The 10,205-nt window shown below is 40.0% G+C and overlaps 1 protein-coding gene across 5 annotated transcripts in view; it reads right to left on the bottom strand.

Moving 5' to 3' along the window:
- LOC102197332 (SPRY domain-containing SOCS box protein 4-like) overlaps positions 1 to 10,205 on the bottom strand; it is an 85,728-nt gene that overhangs the window by 61,180 nt on the left and 14,343 nt on the right. For 4 of the 5 annotated variants that reach the window (XR_001290400.1, XM_005721081.2, XM_005721082.1 and 1 more), the window contains exon 2: positions 8,254 to 8,440. The exons of the other annotated variant lie outside the window; for it this stretch is intronic. The gene's annotated coding sequence lies outside the window, so the exon portion shown is untranslated. The remainder of the gene's footprint in view (positions 1 to 8,253; positions 8,441 to 10,205) is intronic. 5 annotated transcript variants of the gene reach the window in all.

Here is a 10,205-nt window from a genome sequence, read left to right as displayed (position 1 = left end):
GTTTTACGTCCAATGGATGATGATCTGATTAGTCGACTAATCGCAAAAATAATCGGTGACTAGTCGACTATCAAAATAATAGTTTGTGGCAGCCCTAACGTCGACTAACATCGACTCTGTATTCAACGTGGAACTGACGAGGCCGGGACCAGGGTGAAATGTCTGTCAAACGCACAAATGTCAAGGTTGACAGTCATCAATAAACCAAAAGTTATCAGGACAGCTCTGAGCAAGTATAAATAATATATTTATATACACAGACTACAGCATGTTGAGTTTTCCTAAGTGCCTTTTCTTTCATCTTTGTGTTCTGCATTCAAAGCCTGTGTAGGTCATATAATCTGTCAGAGCACCATTAACGCTTCCATCAAACCCAGAGTTCCATATTTTCCATTTACCACATGTCACACTCAGCAAAGGGACCCATTTACAAAATGCGATATTAGCCCTGTCACAACAGGTGACACGCACTCTGTTCTTGTCATACTCTGCGACAACTGGAGTGTTAGCATCCACAGACAGGTCTTTTTTTTCCTCCTCCCAAGTTTGGTGTGCGTGTTGTTTTCACCTTTGTTGCTCAATGTTTCTACATATTTACATGCAACTGTAGGATTTAAGGTCACAGGAACAACTAAAGACTGCCAACTATTGCACATCACCGCAATATATGCTCACCGGCCACTTTGTTAGTCACACCATTAACACTCGTTAATACAAATATAATGGTAGCAATTCAACACATTTAGACGTGCAGGTCAAGATGACTTGTTGAGCTTAAAAATTAAGAAAGGTCATCTGAGTGACTTTGAACACGTCATGGTTGTTGATGCCTGACGAGTTGGTCTGAGTGTTTCAGAAACTGCTGATCTACTGGGATTTTCCCACACACCATATCTAGGGTTTACAGAGAATGGTGTGGAGGGGGAAAAAAAATCCCATGAGCAGCACTTCTCTGAATGAAAACGCGTTGTTAATATCAGAGGTCAGAGGAAAATGGCCAGACTGCTTTGAGCTGATAACAAGGAAACAAAACTCAAATAAACTAAAGTATGCAGAAGAGCATCTCTGAACAACCTGGTCCAAGGCAGTACTAGCAAGATGTACAATATGTTTTTAATTCATATAATAAATTACAAATTTATAAAATACTGCAGGGATCAAAAAGATTTTAAAAAACTGTTCATATTTTAAAAGGATTCATTATAGCCTGTTGAGTTTTCCTATACACAAAATTATGTGTAGTTTGCTTTCATGTTTGTCAGTCATCTTCTCCTTCCATGTCTTCCCGTGTTTCATGGTGCATTATTAACGCAAACGGGTACTCTATGCTATCTGTGCTGATGTGCATGGGTGCAAGCTAATCAAAACTCAATACTGCTATTAGTGTATGTTTTCGAGACTTCTACATCATCAGTGATGTAGAAGGTTTCAATAAAGGTTCAATAGGCACTCCATTTTCCAAAAAAAAGTTAATTTTCTGGCAATTATTTCACAGCTCAGGCTTTAAAGGGTTGAATTCAGTATTGTCATGACTCAGTTTTCAGTATAGATGGGAAACATTAAATCTGAATGAACACAGGTTGTTCAATAACTCTCTGCTAAGGTACTTTAATAAATGTGTCTGCGAACTCGTGCGCGGTACAGACTCGAGATGCAGCAGCCACACACTCGGATACTATATCGACACGTAGGCGACGTCAGAACGATTAAAGAAGAGTTTTAGTGTTGAGTGCTATTGAGCAGCATTCTGGTGAACACAGCAGCACAGACAGCAGTTTATCAGCCCACAGCAATTTAGCAGCTTACGGCAGCTCCATTTCCTCTAGACAGAGTGGGAGGGAGCACGAGGCTGCTACGGTAATCCACTTTACTCTGGGATTAGCATCTCTCTGCAGGTGTCACTCTCTGTCCATCTCAGTTTTTGACCTCTCTAATAATCTTCATCACTCTACAGCTCATTCAGTTTTCTCTGCTCCTATTTTTACCATTGCATTGAAACCAAGGTAGTGATATTACGCTCAAATTATACTTGATTCTACCAGGAAAAACCCAAACCACAAATGTTTGGGAACTTTTAATTCTCAGTGTTTCCCAAAGGCTTACTAAATTAATAAAGATTTATGCAGTCCATCAATTGTTTCAACTATTCCACTGAGTTTTTAAAAAATGGTTTGTATAAGGCACCATAATTATAAGAACTATGTAACCATTATTCTATTGAGACAAATGACAATCTCATGAGCAAATCAAAGTATTAGACAAGTCTTTTAAAACGTGGTTATCACACATGTTCATAACTCGCTCGCTGGTTATACAAATTCTGATATATCTAGCTGCTCATCAGTGCAATGGGGCTGTCTGGGTAAACTGTTTTAATTCCTTTTCCATTTCCAATTAACGTGCAAAATGGAAATTGTTGCAAAACCAATCAGCACTATGTGCTCTGTTGGAAGGATGTCAACTATTTCCATTCTGTGTTAAGGACAGTAGTAGTTGTGCTCTTCTACGTGCAACTCAAGTGCTAAAAAATTTACTCATTAATCAGTCAACATGAAGTCAATATTTTTAGTGATAGCAAAACATTTTGTCTGATTTTCTTTATCGTTCTTTATCGTTGGGTTTTGGAAAAAAGTTGTATTGATACATAACCTTTCTACTACTATTTCCTTATAGCAATGAATACATGTTTTGAAACAATGTGTGTCCTGCGTTTTGCACACTCAGTCTAGTTTCTATACAAGATCCTGTTGAGCACCCCCAATGTTTGTGTTTCAAGGTTTTGGCTGCTAAAGGAAGATGAGCGATGACAAGTTCTCGACAGTCTGTATCAGTATTGGTAATTGTGGTGTATATTCTTTTTAAACATTACTCATGCCGTTCTCTTTGTCTCTTCCTAGGCTGCTATATCATAATATGACACAAACTGCGAATGAATGAATAGCACAGGAAAGCTTTCACAGGCTGGTTAAAACGTTACCAATTGCTGCCAATGGCCTGAGCACCATACTTTGAGAACACTGGGAGAAAATTTAATAAATTAAATAAAATTTAAAAATGAAAAACGATCAGGTGACAGTGTGCATCGACTCTCTCCTCTCACTCCACGGGCAGGAACGAGAAAGAAAGAGAGAAAACGCTGAGCGGCAGTGGAGGATTAGTGTGTCAGCAAACATTCAAACACTACAAGCTCCAAGTGACTGTTTAGTTTTGTGCTGGCAAGTCAAATGAAGGCGGGGCTCACTGCAACGAGATGAGACCAAAAAATAAAGAATTCTAAATGAAGGCACCTCAAACATTCACACTGCTGATCTGGTGAGGTGAAAGGTCAAACTGATGATTATATCCTTCTGAAAACAAAACACCTTGGCTTCTTTTACATCAAACCCACTTAACCCCCCCACCACCACCATATGCCAGAAGATGTAATGTTGCCATGACAACTACAGAAGTACTGAGGAGGCACGCGCACAGATACAAGCACGCCGGCGACAGATTTCAGTAGGCTGTAGGCCTACACAGAGGATGTCTCCACTGTAAGAATAAGAGAGGAGAATATAGAGAGCCAAATATAGGAACAGAATAACGAACTCCCTATCAACTGCTCTATCGTTTCCATATCTCCTCTGCCTTCCTCAACGCTCCAGCTCCCTGTCATTTATCCATCCTCTCCTTCAGCCTCGACAGGGCCAAATATTTCCCTAGGGCCACTCTTCTGTATACAAGAGATGCATTACACCAGAATTTTTCTTTTATGTCACGACTGTAATGGGGGGGGAAAAAAAAGTCTCTTTAAAAAGGTAGTGAAAACATATTGGAAGATTTCCCCATCTCAAGCATGGGATACCCAAACATTTCAAATAGCTACTAATCCTTTAACCACACAAAGGACCGACTGGATTATGGAAGGTGTGCACAAACATCCTCAAACCTCTCAACCCCCACAAGACTGCACGCAAGGATTATGTTTCCTGTCTTTATAAAATGAACTATTTTCTTAATCATAAAGCAACAATTTTGTCTAGAAACCAGGATAGGTTTTCAAGGTTGCATTCCTTCGCCAAAAAACAGAACAAAACCCCCAAATATTCCGTTTGCTTGCTCAAAAAACAAAGAAGCAAATCTTGAGACACGGGCACAAACTTGCAGTTAACTTCCTTTTGCCTAAAATGGGTTCAAAGTAAATGCTTGATTAATTAATTGCTCTGATGCGTCACAGATGCAGACAAATCAGCCAGAAAACCAAAAATGAACTGGCACTTACTGCATCCCGCCGCCACAAATTGCCGGCATCTGTCGGCCGAATACAACCACCTGTTGTATCGTGGAAAAGATGATGAGGAACAGCTGACAAACAGCTGGTTCACAACTGTCTGTATCGCTGAATGGCCGTCTGTCTCAATATCTCTGTACCTGCTTCACGCCTTGCATCTGCCCTCCATTTGTCCATTCTTGCTGCACATTTATTGGCTTCACAGAGTCCTCAGCAGTGGTATTTTTCCTTTTTCTCTTTTTACTTTGCTTTTCTTAACCTTTTTTGCTCTCTGTACCCTCTGAACACACAAACTTTGTTTTACCCAGAATAATGTCAGCAGTAAAACACAAAGTGCTGACAGGATGACATACTGTTTCTGTCCTGAGTGTTCTCCAAGAGCTGCAGTACACTCGTTATGAAATGGAGTCTAGTGTGTGCTTGAATGCTTTTATAAAAAAATAAATAAATATAAAAAGATGAGTGAAAATACCATGCTGATGTTTTTCCCTTGAGCAACAAGGTGAACAAAGAGGAAAAAAATAGAAACAACAGTGACTCTACAAACTTTAAAATAAAGACAACACAAGGCTCCGGATGAACCTGACAGCTAACAACACATGAAGGAAGAACCTATCAGGTACGGTTTTTATAGCAAGGACACTGGACAAGGAAACTGTACGTTCTTTTCCCTTAAACAAATCAGAAGATAGCAGGGAAAGAGATCGCAGGTCTATAAGAACAGATAAGAACTAAGACTGAGGATGTAACACTCTGCCAGCTGGTTATGAAAGCTACTTTCAGCTGCTCCCCTATTCACAAGGGCTCGCCACAGCGGGTAGCTTTATATGTTGGAGCTGGCTTTTTTTATGCTCTTTCTGATGCAATCCCAAAGGGTTCTGAGTCTCCTCCAAGCATTGAACTGGGGATCTTTTGGTTGTTAGGCAAATGTGTAAAATATGACTCATGCAGCCATCAACTGGTCCTGATCAACCAAAATGAAAATCTTTCTTTTATACTGTTTAAATTTGTGTAAGTGTGTGAAAAACATATTTCAAAAGCTAAATTGAGGTCCATTTATTCGTCATATTGGTTGTTTTAACCTAAATATATGAAAATAACAGGTCTATGTAAACGCTACACTTAAATACCATGAATTTTTTCAGGCAAAAATTACATATTTGAGGTTATTTAGAAACACTGTCGTAATTACACAGTTTGGCCGCCAGCGAGCAATGTACCATGTACAATGTTCAACCATTATCATTGTTTATGCACTGATTACATTTCGCGTGAAACGGATTGCTGTTAGTGATGGACCCCCGGGGAATTATCACCCAACTCTAAAGTTGTGGAGCATTTTAGTGTCTCTCGGCTCAGCAATGTGGTTTTCGGTAATGCAACATTAATGTTTCGATTCATTCAGACAGCTCTCAATTTAGTCACAGCAGGCACCTATTCTGAGGGAAATGGTTAAAAAACCCATTTTAGATCTTACAAATCACAGAAGTGCAAACAGACAAAACTCCAGTCGATACTTTTGGTCCATATCTGCTCTGTGTGAAGCTGAGCCACTGTTATCTTGTATCATAGTTTTGCAAAACATTAAAAAAAATCCCAATATATACATAATAAATGTTTCCCAGAGAATTAGATTCTACTCGTAGAGGAAGCTGGGTGCACATGTGAGGGTATAAAAAGGGTCTCTTTTCTTAAAGGCATGAATTCATATCCATGCACCCATCTCTTATCTTCTGCTTATCAAAGTTGGGTGGCAGTGGCAGTAGACTGAGCAGTTTATATGTTCCTCTCCCCGGCAACATTTTCCAATTCCGTGGGGGGATCCACAGGTATTCCCAGGCCAGGGGAGATATATAATCTCTTCAACAGATTCTAAAACCTCCAAAGGGACTGGTAGGCGCCTGGGACTAAGGAGACCAAATGTTTTAAAAGTAAAATGTTCTCTTTCTCTTCATTGATTCAGGATTTCATCTGCTTTGTATTTCAGGGTCTCCTTTGTTCTACTTTTTGTTTTATAGGCCAGGCCAAATGCTTTTATTGCCAAATGTGGGCAAACGGTTTAGACTGCAGGCATGCCGGTTTAGTGCTGGGACTGTTACTACAGAGCCTTTCTGTTGCAACACATGCAGACTGTGGTTAAACACTGTCTTGCCAAAAGAGTCCAGACCTTCCTTATAAGAGATATTCTCTGAATGTAAGTTAACCCGACACCTGTACATGGTACCCACACACATGTGAAAGAATTCACACCCATACTATCATATCTGATGCCTTTAATAGTGCACCGGTGTGTCATTGGTATCAAATTTAAAATGTTTTGTCTGGCTCAATATTCAATATTTTAAATAATAATAATAATGATACATAATAAATGTAAAGACATTTTCAATAAATACAGATTTTAAATGATTTACAAACCATTGCATTCCGTTTTTACAGAAACAGTTTCCCAACTTTCTTTTAGAAATGCTTTTATCAAATGTTCTTTGGGCCGTTTCAATAAAAAACAAAAACGTACATCTCTTCCATACCTTACAAATTTACTGACCTAAGTTAAGAACAGCACACAGGTACAAAAGAGCGATGATCACATGTTTTATATTTAAATAGTGCCATGCAGGTTTTTCTTCACCCTTACCCAAGAAAATACTCAATACTTGAATGCATTTGATACTAGAAGGCATTTATTGAGAAAATTATGAACAAACTGGTTTTCGGCAAATCTATTTAGCTAAAGAGGAACTAATGGAGAGGAACTAATCCTCTCCATGTGGTGTTTTGGTACCATATTGTCATTGCTGAGCATATAGCTGATAAAGTAGACTACTACCGTTTCTGTCTAGCAGGAAGGATTTCCTCTGGTTCAGTTGAGGACTTTAAGAGAAACGCAACACAAGTACCTGTGTTATCCTATTAAATTAACACTGTCCATTAACATTACAGAGATTATTAGCCATAGCCGCAATCCATTACCTTAATGTGAATAACTACTAGTAGTTAAGGTGGGTGCTGGCCAGGTTATCATTTATATTAACTGTTAAATACTTCACTGTGTTTGAAATAGGAGCTTTATTGACCTCTCAGAATTCTTCGTAAAAACCGGGGGTTCAGTCTTTAAAATGCTTTGGCACATTTAAAGTGCTGCTGTTCATGTGTTCAGCTGCTAGTGAGGGGAGGGGCTGTGTGCCTGTGTGCAGGAGTGCATCAGCAGGAGGCAGCAGAGACAGCCTCGCTGATATCGACACTGTTGCGTTTGATCTGAATGTAATTTTTTGTGTCAATTAGTATCCAGGTATCATTTTTTCTGACAACACTAATACCAAAATAGTATCTATGTTGATATTAAATGATACATTGTACCCAGCAAGGTTAAGTATTGGTTCTGGTGACAGCTTTAGAGACAATTCACCAGTTTCCCTTTTTTCTGAACCGTACTAATGGCTGAAACTGTTGAGAAGGGAGAAATGAGTGGCATGTATTTGACATGACATGTACTGTTTGACAAATGTAACCAATACTTTTCCCCTCTCTGGGTTCACATATGTCCACCAACTCAGGTTTAAAAATGGAAACCAGGGGAACAAACCTTCCTTCGAAATTTAAAAGCACCAAATTAAAACAGGAATCTCACAAACCACTAGAACACTTATAAAGGCTCTGCTAGGGACTGCGGACCACACTGAAAGATATTGTTTCCACAGTTGTTTTCTGCCTTCTACTGGGAGTGAAACAGATGCTGAAAGACATCACAAACCCGTCTAATGCAGTGACTGTCTGTAGTGGGATGATGATCGGTGATTGCAATTATGTGATAAAGTGATTACTAACTGCTAACCAACGCTCTCTCACTCACACACACACACGCATAGTGGGCTCCACTCCTCTCAGACTGGTGACACACCTCATCAAACTGTGGTCTGTTATAAGTGGTGCTGACACGTGTGTTTGTGTCTGTGCGTGTCTGCCTGTGTTCATAATCATACCCGCGTGTGCGTCACTGTCTGTACGGCGGCAGCGTGCCTTCACAGTATGCGCCGGCGGTGGTCCGGTTTCCGCTCAGAGGGCTGTGAAGTGGCCTGATGAAAGCTCGCACATGGTGGCGGTGAGAAGAGCCCCGATCTCCCGTCGTCACCACAGAGCTCAAAAGACTGGACGTCAAATCCTCCCGGTCTGTCGCAGATGTTTAACAGTGATGAGAAAGGAAAGAGAACTTTAGTAAGTTGTCAAGAAAATTTGCTCGGCTTTCATCCCAGATGTTGCCATAGGAAAGGGTCTAGATTTTTTTCCCCCAGTCTTCAGTCTCCTATTACCAACTCAGCTGCCTGACAGAGGACACATACACTTTTCAGGTCAACCAATCAGGTTTTGCCATGCCCCACACCAATCGCATTGTCAAATCCCTGCTGTCAGGTGTCATTTCAGTCCACCTCCATGAAACCTTCCACTGAGCTCATTCTGGAGCCGTACTCCGCATCCCATCTGCACAAATCAGCAAAACTCACTGTCCACTCTTTCACACCTCATCACGTGACTACCTAAGTGAGACTGTAATGTCACGATGGGGTATAACTACCACAGCATTCTTACATATCTTTTTAACTTTTCCTGCTGTGAACACTATTTCATATAAATGAATGCGATTATGCTGTAAGCTTCTTTTTCACTAAGTCTCGGCTGATTAAAATCTATTCACTTTGTTGTTCTTATTTCATTTTTATCCTCAGGATGGATTAGTGGTGGAAGGGAAGGTCTGCATTGCTAAAGCGCATTCTTTAATAAAAATCACTGGAGGTACCGAAAGCTTTAAAATGCCAAACTCTAATACTGTAAAAAGAAAAAACAAAACATAATTTAAAGCATGATGAACTATAAAAAGGTCATATAGAAGGCATTTATAATTACGCTAAATTTGGGAGGAGAGTCTAGCTTGCAAGAGCAAGATACATAACCATATTAAGTATACTAATGGGTCTTGGCTCTGATGTTATCATATACTGGAGAAGGGCTGACTGAATAGTTTAATGAAAAATAATCAGGATCGTATGCAGTTTTTTTTCATAGTCACAGATCTCAACCCGACTGAATGGGTGTAGGTAATTTAGAAGTGACATACACTTTATGAGAGAATATGTTTTGGATATCTCTCCTCAGCAGAGTCAAGAGAATCTGGAGCACCAAAGCTGAACTGGAGATCTGCTATCGCCTAATCTCAGTGCGTCTTTTAATCTGTCGACCATCTGGGAGGTTATGTAACACTTATAGAGTAGCTGAGGCTAGCGGGCTGATGTCACTGTAGACTAGATTTATGCCTAGTGAGCCCCTAGCAACATCTGGTCGCTAGGGAAAAATGTGTATTCCCTGACTGGTTGGTAAGTGGTTGCTGGAGATTCCTGGCTATTGCTGGGTGAATCAGACACTCACCAAATGCCATGGTGCCATGGTAAACTGGGAATAGAGAAGTGAAAGTCATGCATTACTTGTGAAACCAACACATTTCAAAAGGTGCAACTTTTATTTTGAAGGCAGTTGTTCTCCATTTCTAGTTTCACTACCGTTTGGCAAGTAGTTTGCAAGTATTAGTAGACAAGTCAGTACGGCTGGGCTATGCTGTCCTCGCCCTGAGTCTCCTGGTTTCACCAACTAGACAGCGAGATAACGATGCTCCAATAACCAGACTTATTTTCCTTTTTGCGCTGATTTATTGAAGAATGGCCTCTGACCATTGCCTTCTCTTTGACCATCGTAAAACTGAAAGTACAAAATACTGTATTAGCTAACTAACATTGTAGACTAGCTTGTTACATATGGGCTCAAAATGTGGTCATAAATATTTTGTACTTGTAAAAAAGATTTGTGTGTGCGCAAAAAAGATTTGTGTGTGCGCAAAAAAGATTTGTGTGTGCGTAAAAAAGATTTGTGTGTGCGCAAAAAAGAT

The sequence above is a fragment of the Pundamilia nyererei genome, unplaced genomic scaffold (genome assembly GCF_000239375.1).
Source record: "Pundamilia nyererei isolate P.nyererei 1_Seehausen unplaced genomic scaffold, PunNye1.0 scaffold00004, whole genome shotgun sequence".
NCBI lineage: Eukaryota > Metazoa > Chordata > Actinopteri > Cichliformes > Cichlidae > Pundamilia > Pundamilia nyererei.
The sequence above is the reverse complement of the archived record's forward strand: the minus strand, read 5'-3'. Positions and strand labels throughout refer to the sequence as shown.